Source organism: Rattus norvegicus, chromosome 14, assembly GCF_021556685.1.
Source record: "Rattus norvegicus strain SHRSP/BbbUtx chromosome 14, alternate assembly SHRSP_T2T, whole genome shotgun sequence".
In the NCBI taxonomy this organism is placed as follows: Eukaryota; Metazoa; Chordata; class Mammalia; order Rodentia; family Muridae; genus Rattus; species Rattus norvegicus.
In genome coordinates, this window is record NC_141547.1 from 7,883,514 (window position 1) to 7,910,000 (window position 26,487).

The following is a 26,487-nucleotide window of genomic DNA, read 5'->3' on the forward strand; positions in this document are numbered from 1 at the left end:
CCCCGCCAGCACGTTAGTCATCAATTATTTCTTGCAACAGGAGCACCATTTCAGCTGCAAAACCTGCTCACCATCTGCGAAAGATTCTTCCTTCATTCTCTCCTAAGTCCTGGCCGGGCCAGGCATCCATCCTCCGTGAGCCCTTGTCTAGGAAATCTTCAAGTGCATTCCTGAAGGGGGAAAGGCTCTGCAGACAAACGAAATCTGCCCTCGAGGCCCAGCTCCGCAATTGTAACTTGTGAAGACATGAATCTATAAGAGGCCATTAACAAAATATAATGGGTTATGTATCTAACTGAAGAGAGGATCTGTTGGAGGGTCTCAGCATTCGCATTGTGTAGACTTTGCTCCATGTTCAGCATCTTCTGAAGCACCATTTTGGTGCTGAACTTCCTCTCTCTCTCTCTCTCTCTCTCTCTCTCTCTCTCTCTCTCTCTCTCTCACACACACACACACACACACACACACTTGCCTGTGCCTTCTGTCCCTAATTGCAAACAGATTTATTTACCTTTTAGGGGAGTGACCCAGAAGCTGACTTCAATAAACTTCACGAAACAAAACCAAATAAGTTGAGAGATGTCTGGGATTTTTTTTTTTTAGAGATACCCAGATCCCCGTCTTACTGTATGCTGACTGCCATAGATAAGGGATTAGGCCTGGGTATTGACTCAGCCAGAGGCTCCTGGAGCTGGTCTGATGTCTGGATGGTGCCCGCCTCATAGAGAAAGAGCCTCATAGAGAAAGAGTAGCCGCTTAAAAGCCATACTTATGGGGCTGGGGATTTAGCTCAGTGGTAGAGCGCTTACCTAGGAAGCACAAGGCCCTGGGTTCGGTCCCCAGCTCCGAAAAAAAAGAACCAAAAAAAAAAAAAAAAAAAAGCCATACTCACTTTCTAGAACCATTTTTTTTTTTTACTTCCTCACACATGGCCACCACTTCCAAATGGCACCCCTCCCCGCTGCCCCCAGAGTTCTCAATAGAAGTAGAGCTAGTAGAGCGTGGGCTTGTATGTGTGAATGGATGTGCACATGTGTTTGTAGTCATGTATGCCTTTGTGTGTGAGAACGGGGTGGGAGGAGATTTAAAGTATCGTTTCTGCAATTGTGACAGAGACTGGCAGTGCTAAAATCTTCCAGGGCAGACCTGATGACCCGGTCCCAGTTCAAAAGCAGTCTATTGGCGGGGCCTTCCTTCTTTGGAAGTCAGTTTTTTTGTATTAAGTCCTTCACAGATTCAGTGAGGCCCACTTGCACCACGGAGAGTAAGCTGCTCGCTCTGGGTATACGTTTTAGATGTTAAGTCGTCTTCAAAAGGTACTTTGACCTAGAGGCTCTGGGATGGAGGCAGCAGCTGGCCAGGCTGAGATAAATCAATGGATTCAGCAGTTAGATCTGCTGGCCCCACATTCTCTATGCGGAGCAGGGTGCAGGGACGCTGACATCTCCGACCCGTAATAGAACCGCGGCAGCCTCCTCACTCTATGGCCGCGAGAGCTGCCTGTCTCTCCCTGCCTTCGCGCTGCTCTGATGCTTCAGTTCCATACCATATCCAGTACAACCAGTGACCAGAAGGATAGTGGGGGAGGGGTGAGTGGGGTGGTACTGTGATTATCAGGAGGCGGGGCCTCACCTTGGAGGAGCAGTTCCCCGTCCCAGCACCAAGGTCCACAGGAAGTCATCTGAACCTTCACCCCAGATCTAAGAAGCAGCAGAGCCCAGGGAGCCACTCCACTGCATCCACGAACCTAGCAAACAGTGTCTCAAAGAGGTGTGTGTCCATGAGGAGGTCCTGAGAGCTGTGACCCGTGCCAGGACTTGATTTCAACATGGCGTCATGGCTCAATCTGGCTGCCTCCTGCACCAGGAGCTGCTTGGACCAGCAGCGTGGTAACCTGAACTTTCTCGTGCTTTCTCCCTTTTATCCTAGACAGCAGTGGGCTAAAGGCCCAGGGGCGTGGTCAGAAACATCTCAGGATGTATCCCTGCGAGGGGAACACCTGAGGACTTTGTCTGAGGACAGACCTCCTTTTTCCGACCTCTACGGACTGGGTCTCTCATCCCTGCTGATCTGCGTGGATTTCCTACAACCTCCAGGCATGGACCACTTTTTGTTTTGCATACACAATAAAAAGGTTTTATAGGCGATGCTCAATAGGTAACATGCCTGCCCAATGAGGATGAAGATTTGAATTCAGATCCCTAGCTCTGTGTAAACACAGGGCGGGGCCTGTGTCTGTAACCCTGGTGATGCAGAGAGGAGGCAGGCAGACGCAAGTTAGGGCGCTTAATGGCCCAGCAATCCAGTCAAAATGCCAAGTTCCAGATTCAGAAAGGGATCCCATCTCAGAAAAGCAGCAGCAGGCTGGTAAGATAGTTGAGTGACTAAAACATTTTCCAGCATGCCTGACGGCCTGAGTTTGACCCCCAGGACCCTAATGGGAGGAAAGAAAAGGACTCCTCCAGTTGTCCTCTGACATCCACATGAGAATTGCAACATGCATGTGCACACACACACACACACACACACACACACACACACACACACACATATATATATATATATATATATATATATATGCACGTAAGTAATAAGTAAATAACCAGGGCCTTTGCATATAACACATATGCCAAAATTAAAATAACTTTTCTATTATACCTCAGGGGTGGGGGAAGACTCAAAAATTACATTTTAAAATGAAAACATGTATACTCTATTTGACAATATATCTGAGTGCTATATCCTGGGAAAGTCATCACATAAAAATAACCAACATACCTTTCTTTCACCAGAAGCCTCCCAGCATTGCTTTTGGCATAAGAAACAAGAGAATCAGGTTGATTCTGGAACTGTGAGAGCCAGGGCAGTAATGCATATCGACTTTCGGGCCCACACATTAGCCCGGGTGGATTTCCATGATCAGGAACAGGGGTATGCTGTGCCAACGGGAACTGATGCACTTGGTGTTCAGCTGACGGTTGTTAATGTCTACGTCCCTCTTGTTGGGTGAGAGCTCCAGGGAGAGTCCGGATGACAGAGCCCTTCCTGAATTTCCCTGCATTAGGACTAAAAAAGGGAGAAAAATATGTGAATGACCAGGAAAGAAACATTGTTGCACATATAGTCATGTATTGTACACAGGGTAGAAGGTTTGCAGCAGATAAGACAATTCCATGTCAGTGTGTGTGTGTGTGTGTGTGTGTGTGTGTGTACGTGTTTTGAGACAAGAGTTTCTCTGTGTAGCTCTGGCTGTCCTGGAACTCACTTTATAGATCAGGCTAGCCTCAAACATAAAGATTTACCTGCCTCTGCCTTCTGAATGCTAGGATTAAAGGCACGCCCTACCACCGCCTAGTTTACATGTGAAAATTTTAAATATCACTGACAGGTTCAATGTTTACAGCGTGCTGTAAAGCTGTATTTGGTTTACAATATAGCGTGATGGTGTGAAATACATCTTTGAGTCCTTATTATGGTATTTCTCTTTGTTGACATGTGAGGGGGAAAATGACACTTTAAAATCCATCTGTTTGTCTCCATCCAAGATAAAAAGAATGGCTGATAGTAAAGGCCCATTTGGAGTGGGGACAGAGCTTCCTGTTCCTCTGAGATGGGCCAGGAGACAGGCTCCTCAAGTGGAGAAAAGGGTGTGCGGTCCGTTGGTTCATTTTAAGCTCAGAAGGGTAAGCTCACACAGGAGACCTAAAGAGTTCAGAGCTGCGGGGTTTACAGAAAAATAAACACCAACGGCCGTGCAGATAGGATGAAAATATTTCAAATACGGCCATGCAAATGAAAATGACAAGTTTAACAGTCCATTCTGCGGGTGAGCCCCGAGGAAAACACCACCACCAAGTGTTGGGGTAGGGACTGCAAAAATGATGTCACGCATTTTTTCAGGGACCCTGCAATCCCTGCTATGTGGAGAAATGTGATTGTGATTGTGTGTGTGTTTGTGTGTCTGTGTATCTGTATGTGTCTCTGAGTGTATGTATGTGTGTACCTGTGTGTCTGTGTGTGTCTGTGTGTATCTGTGTGTGTTTGTGTATATGTATATATGTATGTCTGTGTGTATCTCTGTATGTGTGTCTGTGTGTCTCTGTGTGTGTCTGTGTGTGGGCTTTCTTCCTTCGTCTACCATCTTCCCTTTTCTGTGACCACGAGAGGCTAATTCTCCTTTGGAAGGCTTTATCTACATCCCTTGCATGCTGTGTTAAACCACAAGAAATATTAGAAGACTACTTTGGCTCATGAGGTCACGGGAGGTCCACAACATCTTCCGGGATTCTAGCCTGTCTCCGTGCTGAAAAGTTCAAGGGCTACAAAAGTCCCTGGCAAGTGTTTTTCCTCAAGTTTGAATTTCAGTCTCTCAATGCAAAATCCAAGTAAGGCTCATGGTCTGTGCTCAGAATCTCCCTGGTCTCAGACCCATGGCCCCAGGACTCCAGGCAGCAGGGCTAACTTAAGGTCCATGGCCTGGTGCAGCCATTACCCTAGAGATGTTCTGTGTGTTGACACACCTGATATCTGCCCTAGAGTGTGGAGACGTCAGTGTGGCCCCCTCTAAGTTAACAACCACAACAATGTGTGGTTGTGGTGTTTGCTGCGAATCCTGCACCGCTCTAAACACTTCCCATTTGCTGGCTCAGCAAATTTTCCTCACAACCAAACACAGTGGAGTCTCCATGTCTCCAACCCCGCAGACGCAGAAGCCGAGGTGTAAAATGAGGAGTGGCTCCTCCAGGATGACAGTCACTAGAGATCGCCTCTCAGTTGAATGCCACATGGCGTCTGTTTGCTCTAAGAGTTCTATAGTCAATTCTGTTGTCATTACCATTGCTCTGAGACCAGGTCTCACTGGGTCTCACCCACTTCGTAATTCAGGCTGGCCTTGAACTCACGGTGATCTCCTTGCCTCTACCTCTCCCGTTGCTAAAATGACAGATGCGAATGGCCACATCCACCTATAGTCAATTTTATTTTTGGGGGGAAAGTTAGACTCTCCCTTGGACTCACCAATAATGTGATATTGGTGCAAAGCTTTGAAAAGCCGTATGAAGGTAAATAATCTACTTAATCAGATCAACATGTTCAGATTTATCTGTAAAATCCTTTTATGTGTAACGGTTTCCAAGACTGAGAAGGTTGTGTTTCAAGGCACAGAATTTGATGATCATCAGTGTAGACAGAGTCCATTTCTCTGTTTGTCCCTATTTTCTAAGGGCGCCTCACTCTATCCCCCAGGCTGGCCAGAGATGTAGTTTGTAGCTTAGGATGGCATCAAGCTCACTGGCCTCCTGCTTCAGTCAGGTGCCGGGATTACAGGTGTGCACCACCATATCTGGCTTAGGTGTCTTCTTCATACTTTGCCAGTTTTTTTTTTTTTTTTTTTTTTTTTTTTTTTTTTTTTTTTTTTTTTATGGTGTAGAGATGAAGGGACTTCTGTCCTTGTCCCTCTGAAGGTTGGTCGAAGTGAATGGACAAGAGGCAGGTTAAAGAGGATGGAATGGGGCTGGGGATTTAGCTCAGTGGTAGAGCGCTTACCTAGGAAGCGCAAGGCCCTGGGTTCGATCCCCAGCTCCGAAAAAAAAAAAAAAGAACCAAAAAAAAAAAAAAAAAGAGGATGGAATACAGGCCCCCTAATGGGCAAAGGGAGAAATACGACAGCATGGGAGTGTCTTGGAAGTATCACGCTCCCTGAAGCAATGAGACTCGCTAGTTCTTATCTGTTATTCCTATAGGAGACAGAAGAATGGGGCACAGACAGTTTTTAGGGAAATAGTAAACGGGCTTTAAGGGAACTCGGTGGGCTTGGAGAAGGCTCAGATAACCGGACAGAGTCCATTGTGCCCATGAAACTATGGGTTATAAGCGACCCTGTATGGATGTCACCGAGGACACCGTCCCCATCTGTTGGCAAGCTTGACTCTTACTCTGCTAAGGGAGAGAGCTGAAGGTGCCTGTGGATCTCCATGACTGATCTGACGGGGGAGGTCTGGGAAGTTTGAAGGAGGCCGTGGCTTTGGGATGTCAGAGAGAATGGAATTTGGAAGTTGGCTCTAAGACCCTTTAGCACGGTAGAACATGGGTGTGTGGGTTATCATTTTTGAGCCTCAACCTATAGTAGGCTGCTGTGGCCCTGACCTGGAATCCTGGTGAGCTGCTGTGGCCCTGACCTGGAATCCCGATCGGCTGCTGTGACCTGGAATCCTGAGATTGAGGCTTGGTCTCAGTTTCTCACTCCTACACAATCTTTCCTTATAGGTCTCCACATATTAGAGCTCGACTCCCTTGTACCCATTTCAGGGCACACACGTTAACTTTTACGACTGTTAGTGGGAAGCCCTGTCAGTGATGTTGAGGGGAGCCATTTATTTTCACTAAGAGAATGGACTTTCACTTTAGCAGCAGCAATACAGGTAAGCTTTGGGGAAAGTAACATGAACATAAGGAATTTAATACTTCGAAGCAATTTACCACGAAAACGTTCTACTTGAAATGGCGGCGCACGGAAACGGGGCCACGGCAGGTTGTTGAACTCCTCGCCTCCTCCTGAGATGTTCCACATCCTTCTGGGTGGAGACCTTCGATGTGTTCCTTTTCAAAAGTGACTCAGGCTCAAGAGGTTAAGCGATTTGCCCAGGAAGAGCCAGTAAATAGCGAGCTGAGATTCCAGCCGATTACTTGTCACTCAAGTTCCCGTGGGCGTTTCCGGTTCCGGTTCCAGGGCAAGGAGTCTGCCGCTCCGTCTGGACAGCCAGCCACTGGCTGACGATGTCCCTTCTGTTGAGAGAAGTCCTGACACTCTTGAAGAATGTTCTTTTGCTTTATGTTTCCCAGTAAACACATATGTACAGTGTGGCTCATGTGATAATTGAAGAGTCCAGTATGGGGCTGGGACTCTGCCCATAGTCAACATGGTGGCGATGTTGACTATATTTTTTATTAAGTCTTCTTGATCATCAGAGCAGGTCTACTTTTCTCTTATTAACTCCAGTTTGGGTACATTCCAGATCATTTTTTTAAAAAAATTAATCACTGGAGATCTACGACTCAGGTCAGGAATGTAGGATGTTTCTACTCGCTGAGAGACTATTTGGTTCCCCCAAATTGTCCGCCAGCTAGTGAGGTGGCTCATTAAATATAGGTGCTTACTGCTAAGCCCCGTTGCCTGAGTTCAATACCCAGGGCCCACATGGTAGGAGAGAACCGATTCCCTAAAAGCTCTCCTCTGACTTCTACCTGTGTGCCGTGGCATGCGCACACCTATCCAACAACCCCCCACCCCACCACCACCACCAAAGCAAATGAATGTAATGAACCTAGATTTGACTTAACACTGGAAAGCCACAGGTCAGTCTTTTCAGTCAGGCATTTGCCCTCTGAGAATGTCAGGGAATCTAAGGGCTGGGGGTGTAACCGAGTGAGAGAGAGCATCAGGAACTTTTAAACACATTATGGAAGTTTGCAAGCTGTCCAAAGTAGAGACAATGATTTGAACATTACCACAGTCATGCTACTGCTTTATTGTTACTTACTTGTGTGTGTGTCCGTGAAAGAGTGTGTGTGTCCAGGCCTGTGTGTGTGTGTGTGTGTGTGTGTGTGTGTGTGAGAGAGAGAGAGAGAGAGAGAGAGAGAGAGTGTATAGACGCCATAGCCTATGAGTGGGGGGTAAGGGGTTTTCCATCACATGGATCCAGAGACGGAGCTCAGGTTTTTGGCCCTGAAAGTGCCTTTGCCCAGTGAGCCACCTCTCCAGCCCTGCTATCTTGCTTTAATCGTAATCTCAGTTGCCGTTCTAATAGGTGAAGAGACATCATGACCAAGACAAGTCTTAGAGAAGAAAGCGTTTCACCGGGGTCTTGTTATGTGTCTATTATCACTGCAGTGGGAAGCCAGTGGGCGCTGGAGCAGTACCTGAGTGCTTACATGCTGATCCACAGGCAGAGACCGAGAGACACTAGTCCTGGCATGGGCTATTGAAGCCTCAAAGCCTATTCCCAGTGACACGCCTCCTTCAACAAGGCCACACCCCTAATTCTTCCTAATGCTCTTCCGACTAGAAGCCAAACACTCAATCCCATGAACCTGTGGAGACCATTCCCATTCAGCCCACAAGTGCTGACCAACCATGCCCAGTTTCCTGTACCTGTATCCCCATCTGCCTCCTGTCAGGCCCAAGAATCACAGGATTGACATACCGAAAGTTTAAGCTAGAAAGGTAAAATGAATTTTGAAAAAAAAAAAAAAAACATTCACTTAATACCAGTGCAAACATAAGTCAAAGCTAGTTTATTTTTCCAGAATGCTTTCTAATTGACATTTTTAAAAAAGTGGTCACAGTACAGAATAAATGCAATCTTGTCCCAGTTTAAGGACGAGTGTGTGAGTGAGGCCACATCACTGTCCAGCACAACCTGTATACCTAGAATAAACCATGGATCAAGTTTAAACTTGTCTTAAGGTCAGGTCTCTTTCTTCTGCAACACTCCTGGAAGCAAATGTCGAATTTGTACAAAGCCGCTGGTGTGGGTGACCCTTTGTCGTGGATGACAGACTCTTGACAAACTGAGGTCAAGAGACTCTGCAAGTTCAGCGTGCAGGTGCTCAGGTGGACCACACAGGTAGAAAACCACCCCTCGCTGTATCGTGGATTTGACCTCATTATTTAGATGCCATTCTCTGACAAATGATTTTCCTGGGCAGCAATGATGATTATCACTGATTCTAGTTTCATGCCCTACCAGGCCATCAACCCATAACCCAGCTGGGTCCCCAGCTCAGCCTTAGATTAGGAACTGGTTTGGTCCTGTCTATGTCTTGTAAAAGGAGGTAAAGGTGAACCAGGAAAAATAGCAAGAAAACCCAACCAAACCCAAGCCAAAACAAAACGGGTAGAGAGTACACCAAAGGAACTGGTGACAAGAGGAGTGTGCGAGGTCAAGGGTGTGTCAGGGAGGGAGGGGTCAGCCTTCTGGGCCTCTTACATTGCTCAGATTTGTTTTGTAATAGGCACATTTAGTGACTGGAGAGATGGTCAGCTCCAGTCCAATTCCAGCATCTACAGGGCAGTTCATTACCATCTCTAACTTCAGTTCCAGGGCACCTGGGGCCCTCTACTGGCCTCCACAGGTACCAGGCATGTAAGTGGTGCACAGACATACATGCAGGAAAAACACCCGGACACAAGGTGATGATGATGATAATGATGATGACAGTGATGGTGATGGTGATGGTGTATAATACAAGTATTGAGAGTCAGAAAGACCAGAAGGAATTTTAAGTAGTTCTTTAGTTCATTAAAACTGGTTTAGAAGTTTTACCTACTAAATAAACTAAGCACAGTTCTAAAAGCCAAAGACAGGTTGGTTAAAAAAAAAAAAAAAAAAAAGACTGGGAAGAAGCAACACACGTATTTATTTGCAACGATGAGAACTCAAGAGAACCACCTGAGAAACTGCTAATACTAAGACTTATGGGTAGCAATGAAGCCCATGCCAGATAAATTCAGATACACAACAACAGCTCTCTTGGTCGCCCAGGCAATATTGTTAAAACATGTGATGGAATAAATAGAATGATTTGGTAGAAGAATGCTTTCAGCTTAAAAGTCCAGAGCACCTGGCCTTGATTATTCTTCCTGGCCCGTCGCCATCTCTGGCTGTGTTCAGTGGTGGGCTCTGACGTTTCTTTTCTCTTCTTTTAGTGGTATCAGCTGGATTTAGGGAAGCCTGTGATACAGATTGACTCAAGTGAATTGGTTCCTCTGCAATTTGGGATAAATAAGGTGACACCCTGGCATCCATAGGTAGCCTGTTCAGGCCAGTCAGAGCCCTGGAGCCACCCAAATTGAGACATTCTCCTTGCCTGATTATCTGTTCTGTCTTGGGTCCACTTCTGTGTAAGTCTGGTAGAGCCAGTGTCTGGTCTGAAGAGCTTTTATTGCTATTTACAGTGATCTTTTGCCCAACTTGTCATCACAACTCAAATTCCAACCGAATAAATAGGCCAGAGAGGGAATCTAGGTAAAGTAAACAGGCTTGGTGTGCACTAAAGCATTCACCACTGAGTACAGGAGAAAAGGACAGAATGTAGCAGAAAAATTTTGCAAATTTGGAAAAAAATAGTGTGCATAATACTGCACACTAAATTAAATAACCCCCCATGCCAGGTATGGAGCCTCATGGCTGTAATTCCAGAACTCAGGATGCTGAAATAGAAGGATCACCATGAGTTCAAGGCCAGCCTGAACAACATACAGAGTTCCAGAACAGCCCAGGTTACCAAGGCCCCACCCCTAAATTGAAAATGGGGGTCAAGGGCATGGGCGCATAGTGAGGTGGGTAAAGTGGCTGCCATGCAAAAGTGAGGACCTGAGCTCAGATCTCTAGCATCCATATAAATCCTGGACATGGTGGTGCCTGTCTCCAGCTCAAGCAGGGTGGAGGGTGAGTAGGAAAAGGACAGCTAGGTGGATCCTGGGGCTCAGCAGAAAAGGCAAGCTCCAGGTTCAGTGAGAGACCCTGCCTCAAAAACTAATCTTTGAAGATTCTAATATCAACCTCTAGCCTCCACATGTACACACATAGATGAACACATAGATGTGCACATCACACACACACACACACACTCACACAAAAGAAAAGAGAATTCCAAGTGAATTAAAGTATTCGTCGTTGTCATCATCACCTTGTTTACTGTTACTTTGCCATAAATGAGAGACCCATAAAACTTATAAAAGAAAGCATTAAATGGGGGAGGGGGGTGTCACTTACAGTTTCAGAGGGGGAATCCACAACCATCCTGGTGGGCAAGCATGGCAGCAGATGGCAGGCATGACACTGGAGCAGTAGCTGAGAAGTTACAGTTATGTCTGGTTCTCAAGCTGAAGGCAGAGAAGAGAGAGAGAGAGAGAGAGAGAGAGAGAGAGAGAGAGAGAGAGAGAGAGAGAGAAGAGGAAGAGGAAGGAGGAGGAGGAGGAGGAGGAGGAGAAGGAGAAGGAGAAGGAGAAGGAGAAGAAGAAGAAGAAGAAGAAGAAGAAGAAGAAAAGAAGAAGAAGAAGAAGAAGAAGAAGAAGAAAAAGAAGAAGAAGAAGAAGAAGAAGAAAAAGAAGAAGAAGAAAAAGAAGAAGAAGAAGAAGAAGAAGAAGAAGAAGAAGAAGAAGAAGAAGAAGAAGAAGGAGAAAGAGAGAGAGAGAAAGAGAGAGAGAGAAAGAGAGAAAAAGAGAGAACACGCCTGGGCCTGACATGACAGAAGCCTTTTGAAACCTCAAAACCCACCCCGAGTGACATGTCTCCTCCAGCAAGACCACACCCTCTAATCCTTCCCAAACAGTTCCACCCACTAAGAGACCAAGCATTCAAATAGATGAGAATGGGGGCCATTCAAACCACCACGACGATTATTACTGCTGTCATTACGATGGTATTGCATGCAGCATCAGGGATTGAACCAGGAGCCTTATACACACTGATCAGCATTGTTTAGGGGTGCACACCTATAATCCATTCCTCTGGGGCTACATGAGTTTCCTGACAAAGATAGGCCTGCTCCAAGCATTGCTTAAATAAATACCAGGCACAGGAGGAGGGAGCTGGCCACACTATGTCCTGCTGTGCCTTTTAAATTCCTCAAGTCTGAAATGTGCCTATGAATAAACACCATTTTAATTTTAGTTTAATTTTATTTTGTGGTGCTTGGGATCAAATCTAGCATTTGCGCATGCTAGGCAAGCATGCCAGCACTAGGCCACCTCCTGTACCCAAAGGGTCATTTTTAGACAGAATGTTGACACTTTTCTTCTAACTTGCAACTCATTCTTTTATGCCTAATTCAATCTTTACTTTCTTTCTGTTTCTCTATTATGTTTTTAATTATATTTTCTTTCTTTCTTTCCTTTTTTTTTTGTGGTGTTATGGAAGAGCATTTGCCACATTGCAAAGTATGGAGATCGGAAGCCAATGGTGGAAGTCAGTTTTTTCCTCCTACCTTGTAGGACCTGGGGATCGAACTGCAGGTTGTCAGGTTTGGTGGCAAGCACCTTTACCCACAGAGCCATCTTGGCCGGCTTATCTCGCCTATTATGTTCTTGAGAAGCTGCGAGAGTAAAGGTGCGCGTGCACGCGAGTGCGTGCGTGGGTGCGTGGGTGCGTGGGTGCGTGAGTGCGTGTGTGTGTGTGTGTTAATCCTTTTAAGTTTTTAAAAGTTCAGAACCAAACACAGGAAAAGGAAACCCACGCTTTCTCCAAGCATACAGAGACAGAATGAGCGTTGAGGGTTTAGAGCCCTTTGAAACCTGAAGAGATGATTTCTAAACAAACCGGGCGGTTACCGCAGAAAAAGCATCTGTGGGGTGTGTCAGCCGGAGAATGTAGGTGACCCTAGGAAAGGTTGTTTCGAGTGCTTTGTTGAAATGAAAACCAGCTTTGAGGTTTGAAAGATAGGCATGGACGAGAAGAGCTGGGTTGGCAGCGGTAGCCACAGCCCACAGCTGTCTCTGGAAGCCTGCATGGAGAGCTTGCTTGTGTAGCTCTCTGAACGGCTGTGTTGCTCCTCCCACTGGGCACAGGGTCCAAGGGGAGTAGTAGGAGGGAGGCGTGTTGGAAGGATGGAAGGATGCGTTGCCTTAAGCGTCTTGGTAACTTCTTAGGTAAATTATGTTTTAGTGCCAGGGAAGCGTTAGCAAACCCCCAAAACACAGACAGGAGCTGGTCTGATGCCCAGCAGGGTCTTTATTCTACTCGAGCTAGCTCAGGCCCCTCAGTTCACTGCCCACAAACAGGATGGTTTTTAGTGGAGAGAGGAGCCCCAAATATCTATTGTGGCAATTTATCTATTGCTGCTTTATAGAAAGCAGCAAGCAGGGGCTGGGGTAAGTGTGCAGGCATCTAATTGGAGAACTACTGTGACCTTTAGCATAATTGGCTGGTGCTGGGAATCAAATCTAAAGTTAATTTGTTTCCCTCTGCATTGGTGGTTAGGCAGGGGGTGGGCTTGTAACCTGGGTGTGCAGATCTTTTGGGCTAATAACCTGGAGACGCTGGCCTTCTTGGGGATGTAATATGGAAACTGCAACTAGGTTGGGGTTTTGTTAGTGGGTAACTTGGAAACTAATGCTGGGTACTGGTGTGTTTACCTGAGTTAAACTTAAGTCAGGTTCTCTAAAATGGAGTTTGAATTTAAAAGATTTGTCCGTTTAATACGTGTTTTTTTTTTTTTTAACAGGATTTGGCACCTACAGTTCCCAGAATCATCAGGAAATAGATTAAATAATTTCCTTGTGTGTGTTGAAAATAGTCACGCCATGTTAAAATAGATCTTTAAAGTTGGTGTGAAACTTTACTTCAGTGTTAAGAGGCACACACATCAGTTTTTGTTTTAGAGAGTGAAATTCTGCAGGGAGAAGAGGGTAAAGTCCAGAGTGAACGTGTGCTGCTCCTCTAGGATCCCTCGCACAAAGCCTTCCCTCAGTGAGGCAGAGAGCGATGGCAAAGCCTTCCTCTGGTCCTATTGACAGAGTGTGCACACAATTTCCACTGTAGCTTTCTCTCCATGAATGACTATGGCCTGAAAACTGCTCTCTTATAGAAACTATGCATACCCAGATCAGCTCACCCCGCCTCCTTGTTTATCTGCATACACTGATCCCCCCCTTCCTTGTTTATCTGCATACACTAACCCCGCCTCTTTGTTTATCTGTATACACTAATCCCACCTTCTTGTTCAGCTGTATACACTGACCCTGCCTCCTTGTTCTGCTGTATACACTGACCCCACCTTCTTGTTCAGCTGTATACACTGACCCCGCCTCCTTGTTCTGCTGTATATAATAATCCCACCTTGTTGCAGGATCTTTGATCACACTGAGAACCCCAAGATTGTATTAATTACTGAAAAATCCTGTTTTTAGTTGTGGTGTGGCTCTGCCCTTAGCACACACCTTTAATCACTCTGACTAGAATACAGACTCGCCCTTAGCACACACACCTTTCATCCCAAACAATGAAGGTAAGGTTAGTTTGTAGAAGAAAGCACCCATGTTTGAAAGTGATGTCTAATGGACTGGCAGACAAAGTGACGAATCAGCAAAAGATTTGACAGAATAGGATCTGCCCAGCTCTCACGAGAAGAGAGGAAAGGGAAGCTGCTAAGAGAGATCAGTGCAGAAAGACAGGAGGAGGCAAGTATATGGGGAGAGTGTTACAGAGACAAGTTAAAGAGAGAATGAGCCACAGAGCGGGGAGCCAGAAGATTAGAACAGGTCACCAAAGTTAACAACATGAGGCCAAGCAGAGCAATTCAGAGGCCGAGAGAGAAGCCAGATTCCATCAGTCAGCTGGGAGAGGAGTTTGACCCAGAACAGCTGAGTTGAACCAGCCAGCCATAGGTCAGAACTAGGAAGGGTGAACTTATTCAGCAGTGAGTCTCAGAGGCTGAACACATTCTAGGCCCAGATTCGATTGTACGGAGGCTGGGAGCTTCCAGGACTAGGCCTAGGTTATCAGACGGAGGCAGTAGGCCTCAGAGGCTACAATTACATCAGGAGAATAAAAATTATTTTTATACTGCCTCCTTGTTTATCAGTATACACTAACCCCGCCTCCTTGCTTATCTGTATATGATAACCCCTTCTCCTTGTTTATCTGTATGTTATACAGCTGTGTCCTTGCTCTGTCTATCTGTGTATAATAGCAACCCTCCCTCTTGTTCAGCTGTGAGTAATGATCATGTTGTGCTTCCTGGGTACTTCAGCTTTTCCATTGGAGAGCTGAGTCCACACAATCCCAGCTTTTCTGTCCACCGACGAATGTGTCTGTCTGTCTTTTCTTCATGGTCTCATTGCCTCTAATGAGACCTAAGCTATGGAAGGGCTTGGAACATCCCTGCAACTTCTCACCTTTCTCACCAAGGACAGCTGAGGCTGATGCTGTGCTAGGAACATAAGGTAGCAGCAGGAGGAGTTACAGAAGGGAGTGTGCAGGTGATGATGATGGTGGTGGTGATGATGCTGACAGCAGTGATTGCAGTGATGATGATGACTGTGGTGGTGATGATGACAATGATGATATGCTGTAGCAACAATAATGAAAAGAATAAAAGGCAGACGGAAATGTTGTCATAGGTTGTGACTCCCTTGTTCTGAGCCATTTTCTCCTACAGTCACCTAGAATTCTAAAACAGATGGGCAAGCATCTTTGTACAAGAGGTAACAATGTGCCCTGGCAACTGCAACTTTCTCACTGCCCTTCAGATGATCAACTAGACCTCAGTTTAACCAAGACTGATGGCAGGCGCGAGCTTCCTCTGATTCCCGGATAATCTGGGGGCTCCTGACAGCACCTCAGAACAGCACTGACAGCAGCCGCCCTTCCTTCCTGCTGTGGTTTCACTGTCTAAACAACCTTTCCTGCTTTTCCGTTATTTTCTCTGGTTTTGGGGGTGAGTGGCTGGACCCAATATGTTGGAATACCCAGTGTCAGGCCCCTGACCTAGGATTGCAGTAGTATTTATACACACGTACACAAACATACACACGTGCTCACACGCATGCACACTCAAACACACACGAAAGCATGCACACACACATTCATGCTTGCACACATGCACGCACACACATGCACATGCATACACGCACACCCCACAGGAACACACTTCTTGTACCTTGGAATGCTCCATAATAACAATGGCGACTGAGCAAGAGGAAGAGTTTCCTGGAGGAACCCTCTCCTCAGTGGCCTAGCTCATCCCAGACGGCTCCCTGCAGCTTCATCGCTGGCTGTTCTGAGGGGTGGAAAGACACAGAGTGTGATTTTACCACAGAGGTAGGAGGGACCTCAGTGGTGATCAGAGTTTCTAGGTAGCAGAAGGGATCGAGGATCTCAAATCCTTGGCTGTGAAAAAGCAACACAGACTTCTGCTATGATATGGACCTCGCCACAGGTACAGAGGCAAAGCCTTGGGCTGGTGCCTCTGATGCACGAGACGGCACAAGGTTTTCCACTTTCCCTCAGGTATTTTGTCGCGGTGACGACAAACGGACTCACACCTTGCTTTATCCTATAGCTTTATTATTTGTGGACCCTGTAATTCTGTGACCTGTTTATAATTTTATTTTCTTTCAGACTTTAACAGGTACCATCTTAACCAGTTCAGGTGCAGTGTTTAGTGACGTTAAGGGTTTCCACTTCACCGCCACTGCTGACTGCTCCGTTCCTTAGACCCCACGCACACATGCGCACATGCCCACGCACGCACTTACTGAGCCATTTAAAGGAAAATAACCTCTCCTTTTGCAAATTTACAGTGCTGTACTCTGTGAAATTGTTCATTCAGATTTCAGTTTTGTCATTTCTCCTAAAAAAAACCTTCCACGACAGAATCGGGAGAGAGAAATGTGTATTGTATTTAGTTCTCAAATGCTTACACATTTAATTTGCGAATCTTTTGTGATTTGGACAGGTTTTTTGGTTTTACTATGTTTTTGTATGGCTGGAGCTTGAATTCTAACTTCATCTCTGACCCTGATTTGATTATGTCGAAGATAACTGTCTTCTCTTTCAACGAGGCATGGCATTCGTCATCCCGGCGTTTCTGGTTGTCCTTGTGGTCAGTTTGCATTACGAGCAGGGACACTTCACACGTGGAGACCCTTCTGAAAGCTGCACCTGGAGTCATGCCGCAGCCCTCTGCTTCTTGGCCGAGTTACCTGAGCTCAGCAGATCAAGAACTCACCCAGCTTCTCCCTGTGGGATTATTACGTTTGCTTCCCTTGAAGCTATGACGTGGGAGGAGGGAAGACACTTGATCAAAAGCGTTCTCTATAGATTTGCAGTCATCAGTGTGCTTTGCCTGACCTGGTCTCGCTATGATAAAATTGTGAAGTGCTCCTTGAGAATGCCAGTATTCTTGTTCTTACTAATGTGCCCCTAACAGTCTCCTGTCAGTGAGAGCCTAGACTAGTCGCTTTTCTATCGCTGTGGTAAATAGCTGGACCAAAGGCTAATTTAGGAGGAGAGCGTCGGGGGTCGGGGATTTAGCTCAGTGGTAGAGCACTTGCCTAGCGAGCGCAAGGCCCTGGGTTCGGTTCCCAGCTCCGGGGGAAAAAAAAAAAAAGAAAAAAGGAGGAGAGCTTTGATGTGCCTTATGGCTCCAGAGGAGAGTCCAAGAGGATGAAGAGGAAAGCTGCACTTTCTATCCACACATGGGGGGTGTGGGGGGCGGGAGAAGAAGAGAAAGGAAGGAAGAGAGAGAGGGAGGGAGAGAGGAGGGAGAAACAGAGAAAACTAGAGAGAGGAGAGAGAAGAGAGAGGCAGGGAGGCAGAGAGGCAGAGATAGAAGAGGGGGGTCAGGGATAAGACAGTAAGGTAAGGGTTTAAACCCTCAAGACCCACTCACCCCCACTGAGACACTCCCTCCAGCAAGGCTTCATCTGAAGGTTTCATAACCTCCCCAAACAGGTGCCACCAGCATGGGGGCAAGCATTCAAATACCCAAGGAGGACAAGGAGGAGGCTCCTCGCTCAAACCACCAGAGAGAACATGTATAAAACCTACCATCTCCTCATCTCTTCAGCTCTCTCATCGGTCTTTCTACGTAATGCACGACCTCACAAATTCTTCACTTTCCTGTGTTTCGCAGTTGGTTGTGCTGCTGCTCTCATTGTGTCCAACCTGACAGGAGACGTTGGCATTTGTGTCCTTTGTCCTTAACTTTCGGGTTTTTTTTTTTTTTTTTTGGTATTTGTTGTCCTTTTGTTTTGTTTACATTTTCTTGTGGCTGCCTGTGCTGTTTGTGGCTTTGTTCTGCTGTGGCCCTGGGCTTAGTGAGCAGTTCTTCCTAGCTGAGTGCCAGCTACCAAATGTGGCAGCGAGGGGAGCTGAAGTCCTGGAACAGGACAGCGCTGAGCCTTTCTGTGAGGTAAGCAGAAGACAATGGATACTCAAAGCCACCGTCTGACAAACAGCTTTGTTATGAGGAGAAAAACCTGGTTTGAGCCGTAAGCAATCCAGTGGCTCTGACAAGTTATAACTCTGAGGCTTGAAACCTGGCTCAGGCCAAATCTTAGCTTCCAGTTGCTGGCTGTATGGTCTTCCCATCTGCAAAGGGTGATTAGCACTAGTACAGCATAAAGTAAGACAAAGATTGCATAAATAAACTTTTAAGTGCTGAGGAAGAGTCCCCGGGGAATATCGCCACACATCTTGGTTCTTACCGTCAGCTCTACCTGCTGGACTCTTCACTGCTCTGTTCATTTTTCTGGTTTCAAGCGAATGAAAACGTAGACGCTGTTCGTTTCAATTCGGCTTCTATCATTTAGTTTTCTGACTACGTGTGAAAGTTTCATTGGGAGACCACTTTTGTGACTAGGCAGGAAAATAAATTTCTCTTAGTGCCTTTGAAACAGGCTCTGGATATGTAGCTCAGGTTGGACCAGAGCTTGAGGCAATCCTGTCTCAGCCTCTAAATGCTCGGATTAGGAGTATGTGTCACCACGCCTAGCTCTAGAAACAAAGTTTCCAACAAACCAACCATCAATGAACAAACCTGAAAGGTGTTCAAAGCGCAGTAATGGAAATGGTCACTAGGGGGCGCCACGACAACAAATTCTGTGCTGCTCCTCGCTCCTTTTAAAAACATTTATGCAAGCGTCTTAGTTTATTGATAGTGCCTTTCCTGGGAAGCGAGAACTGATAAGTATGATGGTGCCCTTTCATCCTACCATAAATACGACAGCTGGCCGTCTCAAAGAGAAACATTACTATAATTTGAAACGAACAAATATTTACTGAGCCCTGGGCAGCCCTAATGTCTCCCATTCGGTCCCAGCAGAGAGGAAATGATCAGCAGATGTATGTAGTTGAATAAAGTGTATTTAACACATTGAGTGGTGAGATAAGAGCGGGCCATTTATAACACTTGTTAATAACCTCTGAAATGACAATACGCATGCGCGGTCGCATAAAAACAAAGGAAGCTTAAAGGGACCTCCTCTAAGCGTTTTCAGTGAAGAAGCGGGGCTTTTGAATTAGACATCAGCTCACAGTTTGGAACTCACTGAGATTTTTCAGTAGAGAAAGAAGGCACGGCGATGGTAGAATCTGGATTTTGGGTCCTCTTTCCTCTTCCTTGGCTCCCTGACTGTCCATTCTGCCTTTATTGACACCCTCTGCGAGGAGGGGCGAGGCTCAAAGTTGTTCTGAGTCCCAGATGATACGGATTTACTAATCTCTTCGCGTCTTCTGTGTCCTAACTGGTTGTGTGTTCCTTCTGTGTCTCCGTTGGATGCTCCATAGTCTGCAGCATCAGGGAGAGCTTCCCTCACACCTGAGGCAGAGCATCACTGAGCTATGCAGAATTTTCCAACGTGTAATTAATCTCTCTCTCTCTCTCTCTCTCTGTCTGTCTCTGTCTCTGTCTCTGTCTCTGTCTCTCTTTCTCTTTCTCTCACCCCACCCCCGAGTTCTTTTTTTGAAGGGCCTTGAACCCTGCCGTATCAGCGCTCCTGGAAGAACAGAGAACAGAGAGACTGCAGCTCGGTTGCTGGAATCCAAGGCAACCACAGACAGGACCAGGTAAACGGGGTTAAGCAGATTTTGTCCTTGGCAGCTGAGAGCCTTTATCTGCAACTGTGGATGCCTCTGTGAGCTGCTGTCCCAAATCACAGGGCCAGAGGGGGGTTGGTTTGAGAAAGCGCTCCTCGCTCCCACTAAATCGTGTTTAAAATACACGGCTCCATGAATTTGATGAGAAAGAATTAGCTTTAAAAACAAATAATAATAATAAAAAAACACCTGGAAAGATACTTAAACAAGGAGCAGAAAGGCCTCTACCTCTTCAGCTAACTTTTGCTTGCTGAAGAGTTGGAAGGAGACACTAGAAAATGGAGAGACCCTCGGTGTTCACAGTGCCGACAGTTAACATTGTGAAAATGTCTGTGTTGCCTGAAGCACCACGGGTTCGGCATCATCTCCATGGAAACCCCAACGGCATCCTTCGAAGAACTATAAAGAAGAATCCTAAATTCACATGTGGCCACAAGAGACACCCCCCACCCCCCCGAGAGAGCTAAGTACTCCTTAGCAGAAAGGGCACTGTGGGAAGTAACACACATTCTGTCACAGAGCCACAGTAGTAAGAGCAGGGTGTGGCTGTCACATAAACAGACAGGGAGACCAGTGAAGTAAAACAGGACCAGAAAATAAAGCCACTCAGTGATAGTCATGCTCTTCATAGCTTGCTCTGCCTACTTTCTTACAGAATCCAGGGCCACCAACTCAAGGGTAGCCCTGCCCACAGTGAGCTAGTCCTCCCTTATCAATTACAAATCATGAAAAACGCACCACAGGACACTCTGTTGGAAGCATTTTCCCTGTTGGGGTTCCTCTTCCAAAATGAGTCTAGCGTGTGTTAGGCTGACCTAAATCTAGACTGTGTGGACACAAAGTTTTTCCTTAAAAGCCTAAACATCACGGGAAATAATCCCAAGAGCTGTCAAATACATTTGCATAAAATTTAAAATCGTTGGCACAGAAAAGACAAGAATTATCTGGAGAAACAAGCGTAGACTAGAACAAAGTCCCCTGGTTGCATGTCAGATGGCGTTACTATTTAGATTGCACAGGAAATGCAAAGTTAAATACCAGAAAATCAAATTGTCTGTTCAATAAAATGGGCTAATGGACTAAATCAACAATTCTTTCTTTCTTTCTTTCTTTCTTTCTTCTTCTTCTTCTTCTTCTTCTTCTTCTTCTTCTTCTTCTTCTTCTTCTTCTTCCTCTTCCTCTTCCTCTTCCTCTTCCTCTTCTTCTTCCTCTTCCTCCCCCCCCCACTCTCTCTGCAATAGGGTCTCTCTACGTAGCACTAGGTGTCCTGGCTGGATTTGAACTCACAGAGCTCTATCTGCCTCTGCTTCCCAAGTGCTGGGATTGAAGGAGTGAGCTACCAAGTCCCACAGACAATGCTTAAAAGAAAAAAACAAAACAGAACAACAACAACAAAAAAAACACCCCACACATGGTCAACCGATACTTGAAAAGGCGTTCAACAACCTTACCCCCAGGGAGAACACAAATTAAAATTTCTTTGAGAGTCCAAGGCCCCCCGGGTCAGAGTGGCTATCAATAAGAAAACCAGGGCCCACCATAGTGTTGAGATTTTGTGTATGCAGCTTCCATAACCTTCCACAGTCTAGAAGACACTAGGTTGCCCTAGAAGGTGTTTTCCCATGATCCTTTCTTTCTCTTCCGTCTTTCTGTCACAGCCCTTGCTGTGAAGACAGAACCGTGCAGTTTCAACAGGTACAAGATCCACCCGGACACGGGCCATGCTGCACCAGGACTGCCGGAGGAGGAATCCTTGGTAGATAAACTAGACTGTCTCTACAGAAGACAGAAAACAGGGCAGCCACAGGGAATTCTAAGGAGAAGAACCCACCACGCAGGCAAACGCCAGCCGGCCGTCACTGGTGCGTCTCTTGCGGGTGTGATGGCCGATCGGATTTAGAAGCTCCAGGTTAGGAAAGCTCGTGGAGAGCAGGCTATCACACCCGCGAGGAGGCAGAAAGGCCAAGCAGCATCAAAAAAGGCAATGTTGGCTGTTGCCAAGGCCCTGTAGAGGCAGCACCTAAGCAAATGACTATGAAGTCTGTGAAGGTCGCTGTTTTCTAGGTCAGAGAAGGAGGAGGGGGGAGGCCGAGCAGGGGAGGAGGGAGGGGAGAAGAGGGAAACGGGGAGGAGGAGAAAGAGAAGGAGGGAGAGGAAGGGAAGGAGGCAGAAGAGAAGGAAGGAGAAGGGAGAGGGGAGGAGGAGGAGGGGGAGTAGGAAGACGGGGAGGAGAGAGGCATAGTTTTTGTGCAGACGGGGTGCTATGGTATCCAGGCTCTGACTTCACCAACATAATGAGTGAAGTGTCTGTGCGGTGTCAACCTCCTGGAGTCCCTCCTTTAGTCCCTCTCCCATCCTCCCCGTCAACTCATCCATTAAGCCACTGAGACTTGTAGTTCTTTCTCTAGGCTGTACTGTGGCACTGGTGGGCTGGGACCATGGAAAATTAATGAACTAGGGCACAGAGCCTGTTGCTCTGTAGTGTGGCCCTACCCAACCCAGGGATGAAGGAAGAGTACGGTACTGGAGGCCATCTAAAGTTTACCGTAAGAGAGCAGCAACACTTTGTATTTGCTTGTTGTTGTTTTTTTTTTAATATTTTTTTTATAGGCGGTATTACCCTGAGGACTACCAGCCCTGGCCTGGAGTTAGGAGACAACCAGAAAGAGGGGCTTAGAGGCTGCAGAGGTTAAGAGCACTGGCTGCTATTCCAGAGGGCCCTGGTTCAATTCCTCGCACTCACAAAGAGATTTATAACCCGCTGTGATGTCAGTCCCTGGGAGTCTAGCGCCCTCTTGTGTCTTCCATGTGTACTACATACATGTGGTTCATAGACACACATTACACATGCAAGCAAAACACCTATACACATAGAGAGAGAGGAGGGAGTGGGAGGGAAGGGGGAGGGAAGAGAGGGAGAGGAGGGAGGGGGAGGGGGAGGAGGAGGTAGGAGAGGGGGAGAGGAAGGGGAATATTAGGATTTGGGGCTGAGGTTGCAGAGTCTTTGACCTTGACCTACACTTGCTTCCCACAGCAGCCTGGCTTCCCCACTCTTACTTGCACAAGGTACTCTTCTGTCCTCGCAACTCCACACCTACAGTTGGCACAAGCTCTACCCTCCGCCTTCCGTCTTCCCTACCACTGCAGCCATCTTGGGGCTTGTCGCCAGAGCCTGCCTGTGTGTCGGTAAACCGGTGAGAGAAACGCAAGGCAGTCCAACCCGGCACCTAAACTTAGAATCGAAGATATAGACGGACGTTTGCAAGTGAATTATAGGTCACGAGGCTACTGAAGGGACTATGAGAGGAGGAGGAAGGCTTAAAGCGGCGAGAAGTGGAGGAGCTAAGGAAAACACGTGACAAGGGCAGGTGAGCTGACTGGGGAAAGAAAGGAACCAGGCGGGAGGGGCAGAGGCTCGGAGAGGGCGCGGGAAGGAACCGGTGAGCAGTGTAATGGCGCATACCCATGAAGTCGTCATGGAGAAACTAAAAAATTACAAACACACTGCTCCTATTTCAATCAGATTCTTTCTACTTCACGTCACAAACTCCTTATCCTTATCCTTTATCTCGATAAAATGCTTGTAAAGCCAAACCTCGCAACTGAACTCCTCTTTCCCTTTCAAAGATGACCTATGCGTAGGATCCCGATTTAAACAGATATACATGAAGGCATCTTACGGAAACGGGATCTGGGGAGTGTTTGCTAGAATTGATGACCTGCTCTGAGTTTAAGTGGGAAAATGACAGTGTGATGTTTCAATTTAAAAAAAAAAATAGTCTCTTTCCGACGCAGGCTGTGAAATAGTTTCAGATGTCTGTAATTTACTTCAGAATAATTGCTTCCAATGGCCCAGTGCTGGCAGGGATGGAACCTGCTGGACGCGGGTGCACGACTGGACAGTTATCGAAGCCGGGTCCTCAGGATGCTGAGATACAGTAATTACGGATTCTACTGTACTTCTGCACCAGTTCGAAATTTTCCGTAATAAAAAGTTAAAAACAAATCACGTGCCAAAAACTCCCAAATGTAACTGTCATTATTTAATAACTTTGAACTTAATGTGGACCTAAGAAGCCATCTTTCACGAGGAAAAAAACTTGCAGTTTCAAGTCTTTTTCTTGATGATCGGGTCTGAACGTGTTAATCAATGCTGCCCTGTCATAGCCCCTGACATAAGAAAACGCTGAAATGTGATTTTTAAGTCATAAAAAGTGATCATAGTAATAGCTCCATCTTTTGCATAATATTTAAATCAATGCATTGATTCCCAGTTGCCTGAGACTCCCATTTCAGTAACAAAATAAACGATACATCGTTCAGGAAAGTTGGATCAATTTGGGTTCATTTGTGCTCAAAGTCTGAAGCTAATTACGGCCTGCCCTTCAGCTCTGCCTGGGAGAAGTCATCAGGTTCCCAGTGAGGCTGGGCTCCTCTCTTCCTCCTTCTCTCTCCTTCGTTTCATCCCTCCCTCCCTTCTCTTCCTCCCTCCATCCCTTCCTCCCTCTCTTCTTCCCTTTCTCCTTTCTCCTTTCTCTCCTCCCTCCCTCTTTTCCTTCCTTCCTAGTTGCTAACTGTGTTCATGAAAGGAGAAATCACCAGTCATGTGGAGACCCAGCCTTGACCTGGGATGTCTGCAGATAAAGAATTATGAAGTTATTCAATGTTCACAGACATGTCTGTTTCCCCTAGATCGGGAGCTCTTGGCTCTGTAGTGCCATCTCCCTCCCTACCCTTGTTTGTATAAGCTCGGCCCAGGGAGTGGCACTAACAGAAGGTGTGGCCCTGTTGGAGTGGGTGTGTCATAGTGGGTGTGGGCTAAAAGACCCTCATCCTAGTGTCCTGGAAGCCAGTCTTCCACTAGCCGCCTTCATTCAGATGAAGATATAGGGCTCTCTCAGCTCCTCCTGCCTGCCTAGATGCTGCCATGCTCCCACCTTGATGATGGACTGAACCTCTGAACCCGTAAGCCAGCCCCAATTAAATGTTGTCCTTGTAAGAGTTGCCTTGGTCATGGTGTCTGTTCACAGCAGTAAAACCCTAACTAAGATACCTTGTTTCCTTTTTTAGCAAAACTCATTGTGATGGTTTGTATATGCTTGGCTCAAGGAGCGGCACTATTAGGAGGTGTGGCCTTGTTGGAGTAGGTGTGTCACTGTGGGCTTAAGACACTTATCCCAGCTTCCTGGAAGTCGGTCTTCCACTAGCAGCCCTCAGATGAAGATGTAGAACTCTCAACTCCTCCTGCACCATGCCGGCCTGAGTGCTGCCATGTTCCTGTCTTGATCATACTGGACCGAACCTCTGAACTTTTAAGCCAGCCCCAATTAAATGTTTTCCTTATAAGAGTTGCCTTGGTCACGGTGCTTGTTCACAGCAGTAAAACCCTAACTAAGATGCACCCTCAGTTCCAGTTGACAGCCCAGGACTGAAGGGGTCATGCAAAGGATTTAAGGCTCGGCACCATGGAGAGAGTCTATGAGTGACTGGTAGTGAAGCCTAGTTGCAACAGAAGACCCCAGTGTATTGGAGATGCCAATACCATGAGATGATAACCAAGACCAGCAGCAGCAGCAGTGGAAATGAGTCAACCAGAGCCTAGAGTGCAACAGAGGGCAGTCCTGGAGAAGTGACAGCAGCCCTTTGGAGTCACCCAGAAGATTGTGAGTGGATCCCAGACATTGAATTTGACTTTGCTTTTGATTGTGCCCTGATATCTCCCCTCTTGAAGTAAGAAAGTATTTTAGCAGAGCCGACAGTTAAGAGACTTTGAATTGTAAAAAGACTTTGAGTTTTAAAAGATATTGGATTATTTTAAAGGGGTTGAAATTTTAATATGTAAAGACTGTGGGACTTTTACATTTTTTTAGTTCTTGGGGATGAATAAGAAAGAAAGTAAGGCTTGAGGCTGAATAGTGATGTGTTTGTGTGTCAAGTTGACAAGGGGCCAGTTGTACTTTCTGGTTTTGTGTGTCAGTTTGACACAAGCTGGAGTTACCACAGAAAAAGGAGCCTCCTTTGAGGAAATACCTCCATGAGACCCAGCTATAAGGCATTTTCTCAATTAGTGATCAAGGGGGGAGGACCCAGCCCATTGTGGGCGGTGCCCTCCCTGGGCTGGTGATCCTGGTTCTATAAGAAAGCAAGCTGAGCAAGCCAGGGGAGCAAGCCAGTAAGTAACATCCCTCCATGGCCTCTGCACCAGCTCCTGCTTCCTGACCTGCTTGAGTTCCAGTCCTGACTTCCTTTGGTGATGAACAGCAATGTGGAAGTGTAAGCTGAATAAACCCTTTCCTCCCCAACTTGCTTCTTGGTCATGATGTTTGTGCAGGAATAGAAGCCCTGACTAAGACAGTGCTTCATTTGGAGAAAGGAAAAGGCCACGTATCCAGCAGATAAGTCAATGGCACATCCTGCCCACGTCTACCTCCATCCCTCACCATCCTCAGAATTACCAAAAAAAAAAAAAAAAAAAAAAAAAAAACCAAACCATAAAACTGGCACAATTGTTTGGTAGGGAAATCTTACAGAACCTGTCAATATATTAAAAGCACGTGTTGCTAAAATTCTTTTTCTTGTGGGGTGGGGGGGGCATTAAACATGGCGGACATCCAGGACCCTCTCCTCTGTCCCAAAGACAAACAGGGGTGAGATTCCGCTGCCGTGCACTCTGGGAAGCCCATGCATTTCTTAGGCTCCTTACAGAGCAGTCTGTGGGTCACACAGGAACAGTGATGACTTTAAAGCTGCCACTGGGGAAGGTCTGTACCCAGCATGCATATATGCACAGTGACACCTCTGGGGCGGTCCCTTCCCCTAATCCATCCCCACCTTCAACCTCTCCCTTTTCTCAGTGTTCCGGGGGCTACAAGTAATCATGGCAGAA

The 26,487-nt window shown here is 46.6% G+C and overlaps 2 long non-coding RNA genes across 16 annotated transcripts in view; both read left to right on the forward strand.

Annotated features, from left to right (window-relative positions):
• Positions 1 to 5,373: 5,373 nt before the first annotated feature.
• The window catches only part of LOC148001207 (uncharacterized), a 187,445-nt gene continuing 166,331 nt past the window's right edge, over positions 5,374 to 26,487 (forward strand). The window contains exon 1 of the long non-coding RNA XR_015636867.1: positions 5,374 to 5,422. This is a non-coding gene — a long non-coding RNA (uncharacterized LOC148001207). The remainder of the gene's footprint in view (positions 5,423 to 26,487) is intronic.
• On the forward strand, positions 18,956 to 25,901 carry LOC108352706 (uncharacterized). Of its 15 annotated transcripts, none has more exons than XR_015636855.1 (6): positions 18,956 to 19,090; positions 19,474 to 19,571; positions 21,260 to 21,463; positions 22,212 to 22,289; positions 22,636 to 22,969; positions 24,672 to 25,901. It is a non-coding gene; the product is annotated as an uncharacterized LOC108352706 (long non-coding RNA). The 15 variants fall into 15 exon arrangements; XR_015636851.1 differs by having other exon boundaries at positions 18,988 to 19,090; positions 21,260 to 21,665; XR_015636853.1 differs by having other exon boundaries at positions 18,988 to 19,090; positions 21,260 to 21,665; positions 22,639 to 22,969.